This window comes from Bison bison, unplaced genomic scaffold, assembly GCF_000754665.1.
Source record: "Bison bison bison isolate TAMUID 2011002044 unplaced genomic scaffold, Bison_UMD1.0 scf7180017864464, whole genome shotgun sequence".
NCBI classification, from domain to species: Eukaryota; Metazoa; Chordata; class Mammalia; order Artiodactyla; family Bovidae; genus Bison; species Bison bison.
Window position 1 is genome coordinate 1851250 of NW_011495025.1, and position 14287 is coordinate 1865536.

The window sequence follows — 14287 nt, forward strand, 5'->3', positions numbered from 1 at the left end:
TATGAAAAGTAAGGATAATATCTAGATAAATTCAAGTAAGCAAAAATGGTCTTATTGAGCTAAAATTTCTCCATCAAAGCCTATCTCAGAACAATCACAGTTTGAAATAAAACACAAAACTAAAGCTGAAAAAAGAAAATAAGAGAAAGAGCACAACTAAAAAACAGGCGAACACAATTCAATGAGCAGTGAAAATCAATGAAGGCAAAAAATGGTCCATTTTCACCTTGTTCATTTTCAGGGACAGACCAGATTTTCTTCATTGATTTTCAGTGCTCATTGAGCTGTGTTTGCCTGTTCTTTCAAGAGCATATCTTTTTCTTTCTATTTCTTTTTCAACTCGTAGGCAAGCCTTTTTGCACTCCTAAAGGTATTATGAAGACATGCTTAACGACTTCTCACATTCTACTGCAGGAAATCCAACCATTCACATTGTACAATTTTAAATTCTGCACATAGCAAGAGCCAAGATAGGCACAGGAGACCAAAGTATAAGACATTGATAGCATATAAACTTATCATGGATAAAGTCTGATATATGCATGTATGTGTGTTTAACGACTCCAAAACAACTTTATTTTCCAATATGAGAAGAACTTAACTTTTGTTTATAAGGAATAGTGACCAAACTTAGCAAGTTGTAAACAAAGCTGAAATTATTTTTCTTATATGACATATTTGATACCCAGTGATAGAAGATTAAAAACTTTGAATCAACAAGAATTATGCTTCACATGCTCATACTGTGAGCCAACATCCTAATTTTCTTTTAATCTAATTGCTTTCTCTGAGACTCAAAGCCAGCTTTGATCCAAATGCTTTGATAAAGGTGCTTCCCCACAAGGAAGACCTTTCCTCACTGACTAAATTAGTTCCACCAACTTTTGGTGCTCTGGAGATGTGACTTATAAAACTAAATATAATGGGTAGAAAGAGCTAATGAAACGTTTATAATCTATATAAAATTTGTAAATTTATATATAAATTCTGATATATCAATGAATTTGTCTTAAGTTATACATACCAGCAAGAAAATATAGAAAGATTAAATAATAAAAGTAAAATCTTAAATACATGAATAAAAATAAGAATAAAGAGGCATAATATTTTGCAGTTATAAGAAATAAAAAGTTATTTTATAAAGAGCTTATATAAATGATCAGAAAAAATACTAAAATTCCTATTATAAAAAAAGGAAGAGTACACCCAAAGAATTTTATACAAGACAAATAAAAATGCATTCTCCACATATGAAATAAATTTTCGATACTAAGTTCTTCTAAACCCAATAACTTGCATTTTACAAAAACCTGAGAAACAGTGAAGCATCATTTTCCATAACATTAAAGAAATGAGCACCAAATAATAAGTTTTTGAACTGAATGTTTACCTATCCTTCTGGCAACACCGTAAGCAAATAGTCCAAAATATGGTAATATCCTAGGGATAAATGGCAGCCCGCTCCAGTAGTCTTGCCTGAAGAATCCCAGGGACAGAGGAGCCTGGTGGGCTGCTGTCTATGGGATTATAGGGAGTTGGATACGACTGAAGCGACTTAGCAGCAGCAGCAGCATAGACCACAAAACAGTCCCATATATAATAGTAAAACCTGACAGTTAGCCATATGTAATTGTGAAAAAATAACGAACTACATCATGTCATCTAATAAAATGTTGCACAATAATTTGTAATTATTTTTATAGGTAATAATATGGAAAATGTTATAATGTCAGTTGATAGAGGGATTATGTATTAGATGGGTATTATGACTGAAATAACCTTTGCCAATAAATACCATAGAATAAAAAAATGGAAGCTAAGGTTCCAGAAAGTTGACAGTTCAGTTCAGTTCAGTCTCTGAGTCCTGTCCAACTCTTTGCGACCCCATGAACCGCAGCACGCCAGGCCTCCCTGTCCATCACCAACTCCTGGAGTTCACCCAAACCCACGTTCATCGAGTTGGTGATGCCATCCAACCATCTCATCCTCTATCATCCACTTCTCCTCCTGCCCTCAATTCCTCAGAGCATCAGGGTCTTTTCAAATGAGTCAGCTCTTCTCATCAGGTGGCCAAAGTACTGGAGCTTCACCTTCAACATCAATCCCTCCAAAGAACACCCAGGACTGATCTAATTTAGGATGGACTGGTTGGACCAACTTGCAGTCCAAGAAACTCTCAAGAGTCTTCTCCAACACCACAGTTCAAAAGCATCTATTCTTCGGCGCTCAGCCTTCCTTATAGTCTAACTCTCAAATCCATACATAACCACTGGAAAAACCACAGCCTTGACTAGACAGATCTTTGTTGGCAAAGTAATGTCTCTGCTTTTTAATATGCTGTCTAGGCTGGTCGGTCTTCAGCAATACGCAAAGTGTGAACTTCCAGATGTTCAAGCTGGTTTTAGAAAAGGCAGAGGAACCAGAGATCAGATTGCCAACATCTGCTGGATCATGGAAAAAGCAAGAGAGTTCCAGAAAAACATCTATTTCTGCTTTATTGACTATGCCAAAGCCTTTGACTGTGTGGATCACAAAAAATTGTGGGAAATTCTGAAAGAGATGGGAATACCAGACCACCTGACCTGCCTCTTGAGAAACCTATATGCAGGTCAGGAAGCAACAGTTAGAACTGGACATGGAACAACAGACTGGTTTGAAATAGGAAAAGGAGTACGTCAAGGCTGTATATTGACACCCTGCTTATTTAACTTCTGTGCAGAGTACACCATGAGAAACACTGGGCTGGAAGAAGCACAAGCTGGAATCAAGATCGCCGGGAGAAATATCAATAACCTCAGATATGCAGACGATGCCACCCTTATGGCAGAAAGTGAAGAGGAACTAAAAAGCCTCTTGATGAAAGTGAAAGAGGAGAGTGAAAAAGTTGGCTTAAAGCTCAACATTCAGAAAACGAAGATCATGGCATCTGGTACCATCACTTCATGGCAAATATATGGGGAAACTGGGGAAACAGTGTCAGACTTTATTTTTCTGGGCTCAAAAATCACTGCAGATGGTGACTGCAGCCATGAAATTAAAAGATGCTTACTCCTTGGAAGGAAAATTATGACCAACCTAGATAGCATATTCAAAAGCAGAGACACTACTTTGCCAACAAAGAGCCATCTAGTCAAGGCTATGCTCTTTCCAGTGGTCATGTATGGATGTGAGAGTTGGACTGTGAAGAAGAATTGATGCTTTTGAACTGTGGTGTTGGAGAAGACTCTTGAGAGTCCCTTGGACTGCAAGGAGATCCAACCAGTCCATTCTAAAGGAGATCAGTCCTGGGTGTTCTTTGGAAGGCCTGATGCTAAAGCTGAAACTCCAATACTTTGGCCACCTCATGCGAAGAGTTGACTCATTGGAAAAGACTCTGATGCTGGGAGGGATCGGGGGCAGGAGGAGAAGGGGACGACAGAGGATGAGATGCTTGGAAGGTATCACCGACTCAATGGACATGAGTTTGGGTGAACTCCGGGAGTTGGTGATGGACAGGGAGGCCTGACGTGCTGCGGTTCATGGGATCGCAAGGAGTCAGACAAGACTGAGCGACTGAACTGAACTGAACTGAGGCTGGTCATAACTTTCCTTCCAAGGAGCAAGCGTCTTTTAATTTCATGGCTGCAGTCACCATCTGCAGTGATTTTGGAGCCCAGAAAAATAAAGTCAACCACTGTTTCCACTGTTTCCCCATCTATTTGCCATGAAGTGATGGGACTGAAGGCCATGATCTTAGTTTTCTGAATGTTGAGCTTTAAGCCAGCTTTTTCAACCTCCTCTTTCACCTTCATCAAGAGGCTCTTTAGTTCTTCTTCCCTTTCTGCCATAAGGGTGGTGTCATCTGCATGTCTGAGGTTATTGATATTTCTCCTGGCAATCCTGATTCCAGCTTGTGCTTCCTCCAGCCCAGCGTTTCTCATGATTAACTCTACATATAAGTTAAATAAGCAGGGTTCCAATACACAGCCTTGACGTACTCCTTTTCCTATTTCAAATCAGTCTGTTGTTCCATGTCCAGTTCTAATTGTTACTTCCTGACCTGCATACAGGTTTCTCAAGAAGCAGGTCAGGTGGTCTGGTATTCCCATCTCTTTCAGAATTTTCCACAGTTTATTGTGATCCACACAGTCAAAGGCTTTGGTATAGTCAATAAAGCAGAATTAGATGTTTTTCTGGAACTCTCCTGCTTTTTCCATGATCCAGCGGATGTTGGCAATTTCATCTCTAGTTCCTCTGCCTTTTCTAAAACCAGCTTGAACATCTGGAAGTTCACGGTTCACAGATTGCTGAAGCTTGGCTTGGATAATTTTAAGCATTACTTTACTAGTGTGTGAGATAAGCACAATTGTGCAGTCGTTTGACCATTCTTTTGCATTGTTGGCAATGATTGAGCATAAGTGAGACTGAGGATAATATTTCTTTATTATGTTGATTAGAAAAACATTCAGTGATGTCATGCTTATATTGTGAGCCAATAAAAATTTTGATAAAATATTTAAGTGTGTTTATATTCGTATGCACTCAACTATACCTCATGCAGTTTTTACTACGTTTTATTTTATTTCAATAATTGTTTACATTTTACAAACTTCTCATTTTTAGGTTCTCTTCCATTCACATAATTTTTTGCACATGTTGGTCTTCATACTGCAATAATTACTAATATACCATTTTTCTAATTGCTCAGTGTATAATTCAGTAAGGTTATAGTAAAACAAATCTGCATTAAAACTAATTCACTAAAAATGAAAATCAATATTGCTTTTCCTCAGAGGAGACTTACGTCTGTGTTTGTTTGTTTTTTTTCTCATTTAGTGTTTCTCTTCATTTCACATAAGTTTACTTGGCCATGGAGTCGCCAAGTATGAGAAATGCACTTATTATTTGATTATCTTTCAACAAGAAGTTAAGTACTGTGAGAACCAGCTATTTATAAAGCAAAGATTGGAAAATAATATGACTGTGTGGGCTGATGGAAATGGAAACTATTACTTGGTTTGGAAAATAAACATGAAGGGACTCTACCGTGACTCAGAAGAGCACTTGACACCCTTCAGCTGATTTCACTCACACAGATGTACGCAATCTGCCCTTAGCTGTTCTGCCAACAGTTTGCCTAGGGCGATATTACCATAGACACTTCTAAAGATAATTTTATTTTTCTTCTCTACATGGTCTTAACCCTTTAATTCTTTTACTTAACTGACAGAAGGAAATCACATCAGTGAAACAAATCTATTTTTGAGGAGTGAAGAAACATATCATTACACATATATGAACTGCAATATATTTTATATTGTTATTTTTGTAAACTAAATGCATTAATACCTGAAGTATATATTTATGGTTGCTTTTAAATACTAAATATAATACCACAATTATAAAAGTATTTCACTTAAGGAAAATAATTAATATATGAACTCTTAGGATTGCAAGTACTGTTTGGTAATCTCATTTAGTCTTTCTCAGCCCTTCTGAATAGTTGAGATGCTTTAAAGAAATGAACAAACTAAACATTCTCAGGCTTTACAGCAGATCTGCTGAAAGGAATTGAAAAAAGGGACAGTACAAGAATAAATCTAGGACTCTGCATTAATTTGAAAGTTACCAGGTTGGTCTCAACATTTGCAAATACTTTCTCCCATTCCATAGGTTGTCTGCTTTTGGTTTCCTTTACTGTTCAAAAGCTTGTAAGCGTCATTAAGATTCATTTGTTTATTTTTGTTTTCATTTCTACTGCCTTGGGAGACTGACCTAAGAAAACATTGGTTAGATTTCTGTCAAAGAATACTCTGCGCATGATCCCTTCTAGGAGTTTTAGGTGTCTTTTCTTATATTTATGTTTGTAAGCCATTTTGAATTTATTTTTGTGCATGGTGTGATGGTGTATTCCAATTCATTGACAGATGAATGGATAAAGAAGATGTGGTAGGATTATACAATGGAATATTACTCAGCCATAAAAAGAACAAAATAATGCCATTTGTAGAAACATGAATGCAACTAGAGATTATCGTACTAAGTGAAGTAAATCAGAAAGAGAAAGACAAATATCAACACTGTGTGATATCACTTATATGTGGAATATAAAATAGGGCACAAGTGAACTGCTCTACAAAACAGAAACCGATATGCCTTCCTCCTGGCGTAAGTCTGTTCTCTGTATCTGTGAGTCAGTTTCTGTTTGTAGAGCAGTTCCCTTGAGAAGGCAATGGCACCCCACTCCAGTACTCTTGCCTGGAAAATCCCATGCGTGGAGGAGCCTGGTGGGCTGAAGTCCATGGGGTCACTAAGAGTCGGACATGACTGAGCAACTTTGCTTTCACTTTTCACTTTCATGCACTGGAGAAGGAAATGGCAACCCAATCCAGTGTTCTTGCCTGGAGAATCCCAGGGACGGGAGAGCCTGGTGAGCTGCCATCTATGGGGTTGCACAGAGTCAGACAGGACTTAGCAGCAGCAACAGGTGCAAACTATTACATATAGAAGGGACAAACAAGGTCCTACTGTATAGCACAGGGAACTATATTTGATATCCTGACACAAACCATAATTGAAAAGAACATGAAAAAGAATGAATAGATACATATAACTGAATGACTTTGCTTTACAGCAAAAATTAACATGGTAAATCAACTATGCTTAAAGAAAACCACCAGGCAAAATTTGGAAACCTCTGCTTTATGAAGAAATTTCTGTCCTTCACATGTCACCCAAATGGTCCAGTAACCTTTACAAAGTGTTACAGTGTGTGAGTGAGTGAAAGTTGCTCAGTCATGTCCTTCTCTTTGCAACCCCCATGGACTATACAGTCCATGGAATTCTCCAGGCCAGAATACTGGAGTAGGTAGCAATTCCCATCTCCAGATATCTTCCCAACCCAGGGATCGAACCCAGGTCTCCCACATTGCAGGTGGATTCTTTACCAGCTGAGCCACCAGAGAAGCTCCTGCTACAGTGGAGCAGCCTAAATATTTACAGACATTATAGGTCACTTTGCAAAAGTCAAGTGAACACATTAAACAGAGGTAGAGTCACTAAAGAATAAACGAGACGGCCCCCAAACCAAGAAGATATTGAGGGTACAGCTATGAATTTGTTTCAGTGAAGCCTAGCTAGGATGCAGACTGGATCTCCCATATCAGAGAACTCTATGATGGAGTCAGGGCAAAGAATTCACATTGAGGCTCAGGAGAGAGCCAAGCAAAACTCAGCAGAGAAAGAAAGAATTATAGTAGCAGCTGTTTAGTAAAGACACACAACACTTTCTGTCTCTCTTCTCTAACCGAACACACTGAAGTAGTTATACCTTCAAAAGAAAGAGAGCGATATATATCTCAGAGTCAGCCTATGATCAGCCTCCTTTCCACTCTAAGCTATCATTTTCAGTTTAAAGCCACACAGGAAAGATGGAAGAACACATAATTTAAACCAAACTTGAGACCAGAGTTACAACTGAATTTTAATAACAAAATGTATTAGAAAAAATTAAAAATTTATATCAATGGCATTAAAGCATGGGGCATGATTATCAGAGATGAAACTATTCATTGGGAAAAAATTCATAATTATGCCCAAACCAAAGTAATACTACTCAATAAATCAAGCAAAATATATTAATGCAGCCTATAGAAATTTAAGTTTACTTTTTTTGGAACTACATCACAGTGGGGCTAGTCTCTATTAAAATCCCTAAGAAGCCTTGCTTGTTTTTTTTTTTTTAATTGGAGGCTAATTACTTTACAATATTGTATTGGTTTTGGCATACATCGACATGAATCTGCCACGGGTGTACACATGTTCCCAATGCTGAACCCCCCTCCCACCTCCCTCCCCGTACCATCCCTCTGGGTCATCCCAGTGTACCAGCCCCGAGCTTCCTGTATCCTGCATCGAACCTGGACTGGCCATTCGTTTCACATATGATATTATACATGTTTCAATGCCATTCTCCCAAATCATCCCACCCTTTCCTTCTCCCACAGATTCCAAAAGACTGTTCTATACATCTGTGTCTCTTTTGCTGTCTTGCATACAGGGTTATCATTACCATCTTTCTAAATTCCATATATATGTGTTAACAATGGCACGCCACTCCAGTACTCTTGCCTGGAAAACCCCATGGACTGAGGAGCCTCGTAGGTTCCAGTCCATGGGGTCGCTAAGAGTCGGGCATGACTGAGCGACTTCACTTTCACATTTCACTTTCATGCATTGGAGAAGGAAATGGCAACCCACTCCAGTATTCTTGCCTGGAGAATCCCAGGGACAAAGGAGCTTAGTGGGCTGCCGTCTATGGGGTCACACAGAGTTGGACACGACTGAAGCGACTTAGCAGCAGCAGCATACTGTATTGGTGTTTCTCTTTCTGGCTTACTTCACTCTGTATAACAGGCTCCAGTTTCATCCACCTCATTAGAACTGATTCAAATGTATTCTTTTTTATGGCTGAGTAATACTCCATTGTGTTTATGTACCACAGGTTTCTTATCCATTCGTCTTGAGAAAGAAGAATGGAACTGGAGGAATCAACCTGCCTGACTTCAGGCTCTACTACAAAGCCACAGTCATCAAGACAGTATGGTACTGGCACAAAGACAGAAGTATAGATCAATGGAACAAAATAGAAAGCCCAGAGATAAACCCACACACCTACGGACACCTTATCTTTTACAAAAGAGGCAAGAATATACCATGGATTAAAGACAATCTCTTTAACAAGTGGTGCTGGGAAAACTGGTCAACCACTTGTAAAAGAATGAAACTAGAGCACTTTCTAACACCATACATAAAAATAAACTCAAAATGGATTAAAGATCTAAACTTAAGACCAGAAACTATAAAACTCCTAGAGGAGAACATAGGCAAAACACTCTCCGACATACATCACAGCAGGATCCTCTATGACCCACCTCCCAGAATATTGGAAATAAAAGCAAAAATAAACAAATGGGACCTAATTAAACTTAAAAGCTTCTGCACAACAAAGGAAACTATAAACAAGGTGAAAGGACAGCCTTCAGAATGGGAGAAAATAATAGCAAATGAAGCAACTGACAAACAACTAATCTCAAAAATACACAAGCAACTGGCTTGTTTCTAAGTCAGCTCTTCCTTATGCTGTTCTTATTTCATGTTTTATTGGATCTGAGCACAGTACCATGTATTTATACCTGCTATATTTATTGTAAGATTTATCCCACTGCTCTTTTTGTATCCCAAATCTGTCACTCAGCATATCACCTTTTTCTCTCTCTAAGCTTTAACTTGCAAGTTTGATATAGGCTCCCTCAATATTTTCATGGCTGTTTCAAAGATTTGAAACAAATAAGAGAAAATTCAGGCAAGAGCCCTGAATCTTTTAACTGAAGGAAGCTTTCTCTACTTTTATATGCTGATAGAAGTAGCACAGCAGTAAAGAATCCACTTGCAGTACAGGAGACATGTTTCAATCTCTGGGTAAGGAAGATCTTGACCTAAGCAATAGCAACCCATTCCAGTTTTCTTGTCTGGAGAATCCCATAGACAGAGGAGCCTGGCAGACTACAATCCATGGGGTCACAAAGAGTTGGACATAACTGAGACCACATGCACTACTATTATGGAGCGCAAAGGCAAAGATCTCCATGATATCCCATCACCCTCAACTGACTGGGATATAACATTATGGTTAAAAACCTGAATTCCAGGACCAGACAATCTGTGATTAAAACTACATGCCTGCTACTTGTTGACCTGAGTTTATACAATGAAGAAAGCAATATCATCTACTTAGATGACAGAACTGTTGACAAGATCAAATGAGTTAAGAAATATGAAATAATTAGAAACATCAGGTATATAAAACTCTTATCTACATATTAGATATTTTACTAGATGATGGTTATTAAAGTCCAGATACAGAACATTGACTACAGTTGCCTAATAATCACAATCCTATCACAGGCAAACAAATATAAATGTATATCTGGCATAACTTGGGCTTCTCTGGTGGCCCAGATGGTAAAGAATCCGCCTGCAATGTGGGCAACCTTTCATTTTGTAAAGCCAATCCAGATTCTGGTTATTATTTTTTCTAATAATTTCTTATAGATTTGTCTGAAAAAGTTTTCTTCACATTTCTGAAAAAATATTTACTTAATTGTTTAAATAGCAAACAAGTGACCTCAAAAAATGTATCAATTATGTAAATAAACTGTCCAACTGTGCAAAATTTTTAGAATATATTCTGGCTGTCACCATTTATTTTGTTGTTATAGAGACTGTGAAGGTGTTTAAAAAGAAAATCAAAGGGAAATTCTTTTTTCATTAATCCTCGTGGTATAAATGGCATCTCTACTTGAGAAGGGGCTTCCATGTGGTGCTAATAGTAAAGAACCCACCTGCCAATACAGGAGACATAAGAGACATGCATTCGATCCCTGGGTCAGGAAGATCCCTGGAGGGAGGGCATGGCAACCCACTCCAGTATGCTTGCCTGGAGAATCCCATGGACAGAGGACACTGATGGGCTATAGTCCATAGGGTTGCACAGACTTGGACATGACTGAAGCGACTTAGTACATATGCATACACTTGAGAGGAAGCAGAACATGCTATGAAACTCTCTCAAAGAACTGGCAGTAAGACAGAAACCCATTTTACCAGATTCAGCTGTAGTTCCAGATATACTACTTGAATAACTACACTCCACAAGAGACACTGTTGAAAGAGCAAGGTTTGTGTACCTAAGTATTTTCTTTCAGAAAACTTGAGGGTTAAAACAGAGCAAAGAAGAAAATTTGAAAATAAATATTAAAAGGCAATGGTATGATTTTTCAATGAAAAGAGGACACTTTAAGTAGGTAGCATAGTAGTCAATGAAAAGCCAGAACAATCAGCAGGAACATATTCCTGTGATAAAATACAGGTAACAAAGAACACAGAGAAAAGTAATAGACCATACAAACATTTAAGATTGTTTGAGTTGTAAAGGAAATATGTGTGTGTGTGTGTGTGTGTGTGTGTGTGTATTTTTATATATGTATATGTATATATGTGTGTACATACATACACACACAGCCTCCAGAAGGATTCTATAAAGTTACAACACAGTGTATTATCCCTGTTAATATTCACTTGCACTATAGTTGTTCAAGATTATTTTTATACTTCACAATTGGAAACAGCAAAAGTTATTAATATAAGTTAAACAAATTAAAAATAAAAACAAAGACTCCCCCCCCCCCAAAAAAACAGGATACGCTGAATAGTAGTAGTTTTTCATAAATGAACCAAAATTAGATATTCAAAACTATGCACAGAATTTCTTAGCTCTATAATATCAATTTGTTAGAATTTCATCTTGAACGAAAGAATGTTAGAAGAAATGTTTTTCTTTAATTACCACATGGGAATACTAGACCAACTCACCTGCCTTTTGAAAAACCTGTATGCAGGTCAAAAAGCAACAGTTAGAACTTGACATGTAACAAAAGACTGGTTCAAAATTGGGAAAAAAAAAATACATCAAGGCTATATATTCTACTCTGTTTATTTAACTTATATGCAGAGTACATCATGAGAAATGCTGGGCTGGATGAAGCACAAGCTCCAATCAATATTGCCAGAAGAAATATCAATAACCTCAGATATGTAGGTAATACCACCCTTATGGCAGAAAGCGAAGAGGAACTAAAGAGCCTCTTGATGAAAGTGAAAGAGGAGAGTGAAAAAGTTGTCTTAAAACTCAACATTAAAAAAACGAAGATCATCACATCTGCTCCGATCACTTCATGGCAATTAGATGGGAAAACAATGGAAACAGTGACAGACTTCATTTTCTTGGGCTTCAAAATCACTGCAGATCAAACTGCAGACATGAAATTAACACGCTTGCTCCCTGAGAAAAAAGCTATGACCAACCTGGACAGCATATTAAAAAGGAGAGACATTACTTTGCAGACAAACATTCATCTAGATAAAGCTATGGTTTTTCCAAGAGTCATGTATAGATGTGAGAGCTAGACTATAAATAAGGCTGAGTGCCAAAGAATTGATGCTTTTGAACTGTGATGTTGGAGAAGACTTTTTTTTTGTTTTTTTGGGGTTTTTTTGGAGAAGACTTTTGAGAGTCCCTTGGACTGCAAGGAGATCCAACCAGTCAATCCTAAAGGAAATTAATCCTCAATATTCATTGGAAGGGCTGAAGCTAAAGCTGAAGTTCCAATACTTTGGCCATCTGATGTGAAGAACTAACTCATTAGAAAAAAACAGCTGTTGGGAAACTTTGAAGGCGGAAGGAGAAGGAGACAGCAGAGAAGACGATGGTTGGATGGCATCACAGACTCAATGGACTTGATTTTGAGCAGGCTCCGGGAGATGGTGAAGGACAGGGATGCCTCGTGTGCTGCAGTCCATGGGGTTGCAAAGAGTGCAATATGACTGAGCAACTGAACAACAACAACAGTATACTGCACTGAAAAAATTTTAATTAACTGTCACATGCATTCCTGAAGTTTTCGGTCAGCTCAAACACTCAGTATTTTCATATTTATTAAATTAAAATGTTGCCAACCTGCCAACGGAAAGCACTTTCACATACTGATGGTTAATATTCATAACATTATTTTTGTTCTCCAAGAATCATTCGTTTAAAGGCAACTGTGACTATAAAATGTTCAGTTCCATTCAGTTCAGTCACTCAGTCGTGCCCGACTCTTTGCAACCCCATGAATCGCAGCACGCCAGGCCTACCTGTCCATCACCAACTCCCGGAGTTCACCCAGACTCACGTCCATCGAGTCGGTGATGCCATCCAGCCATCCCATCCTCTGTCATCTCCTTCTCCTCCTGCCCCCAATCCCTCCCAGCATCAGAGTCTTTTCCAATGAGTCAACTCTTCGCATCAGGTGGCCAAAGTACTGGAGTTTCAGCTTTAGCATCAGTGCTTCCAAAGAACACCCAGGACTGATCTCCTTTAGAATGGACTGGTTGTATCTCCTTGCAGTCCAAGGGACTCTCAAGAGTCTTCTCCAACACCACAGTTCAAAAGCATCAATTCTTCGGTGTTTAGCTTTCTTCACAGTCCAACTCTCACATCCATACGTGACCACCGGAAAAACCATAGCCTTGACTAGACAGACCTTTGTTGGCCACGTGATGTCTCTGCTTTTGAATATGCTATCTAGGTTGGTCATAACTTTCCTTCCAAGGAGTAACCGTCTTTTAATTTCATGGCTGCAGTCACCATCTGCAGTGATTTTGGAGCCCAGAAAAATAAAGTCTGACACTGTTTCCACATCTATTTCCCATGAAATGATGGGACCAGATGCCATGATCTTCGTTTTCTGAATCTTGAGCTTTAAGCCAAATTTTTCACTCTCCACTTTCATTTTCATCAAGAGGCTTTTAGTTCCTCTTCACTTTCTGCCGTAAGGGTGGTGTCATCTGCATATCTGAGGTTACTGATATTTCTCCTGGCAATCTTGATTCCAGCTTGTGCTTCTTCCAGCCCAGTGTTTCTCATGATGTACTCTGCATAGAAGTTAAATAAGCAGGGTGACAATATACAGCCTTGACATACTCCTTTTCCTATTTGGAACCTGTCTATTGTTCCATGTCCAGTTCTAACTGTTACTTCCTGACCTGCATATAGATTTCTCAATAGGCAGGTCAGGTGCTCTGGTATTCCCACCTCTTTCAGAATTTTCCACAGTTTATTGTGATCCACCCAGTCAAAGGCTTTGGTATAGTCAATAAAGCAAAAAAAAGATATTTTTCTGGAACTCTCTTCCTTTTTCCATAATCCAGCGGATGTTGGCAATTTGATCTCTAGTTCCTCTGCCTTTTCTAAAACCAGCTTGAACATCTGGAAGTTCACGTATTGCTGAAGCCTGGCTTGGAGAATTTTGAGCATTACTTTACCAGCGTGTGAGATGAGTGCAATTGTGCAGTAGTTTGAGCATTCTTTGGCATTGCCTTTCTTTGGGAGTGGAATGAAAACTGACCTTTTCCAGTCCTGTGGCCATAGCTGAGTTTCCAAATTGTTCAGGAGACGGGGATCAAGACCATTCCCAAAAAAAAAGAAATGCAAAAAAGCAAAATGGCTGTCTGAGGAGGCCTTACAAATAGCTGTTAAAAGAAGAGAAATGAAAAACAAAGGAGAAATGGAAAGATATAAGCATCTGAAAGCAGAGTTCCAAAAATAGCAAGGAGAGATAAGAAAGCCTTCCTCAGCGATCAATGCAAAGAAATAGAGGAAAACAACAGAATGGGAAAGACTAGAGATCTCTTCAAGAAAACTAGA

General features: G+C 38.5%; 1 protein-coding gene across 2 annotated transcripts in view; it reads right to left on the minus strand.

The window, feature by feature from the left end:
- GRID2 (glutamate receptor, ionotropic, delta 2) overlaps window positions 1–14287 on the minus strand; it is a 1587604-nt gene that overhangs the window by 1411939 nt on the left and 161378 nt on the right. The window lies entirely within an intron of this gene.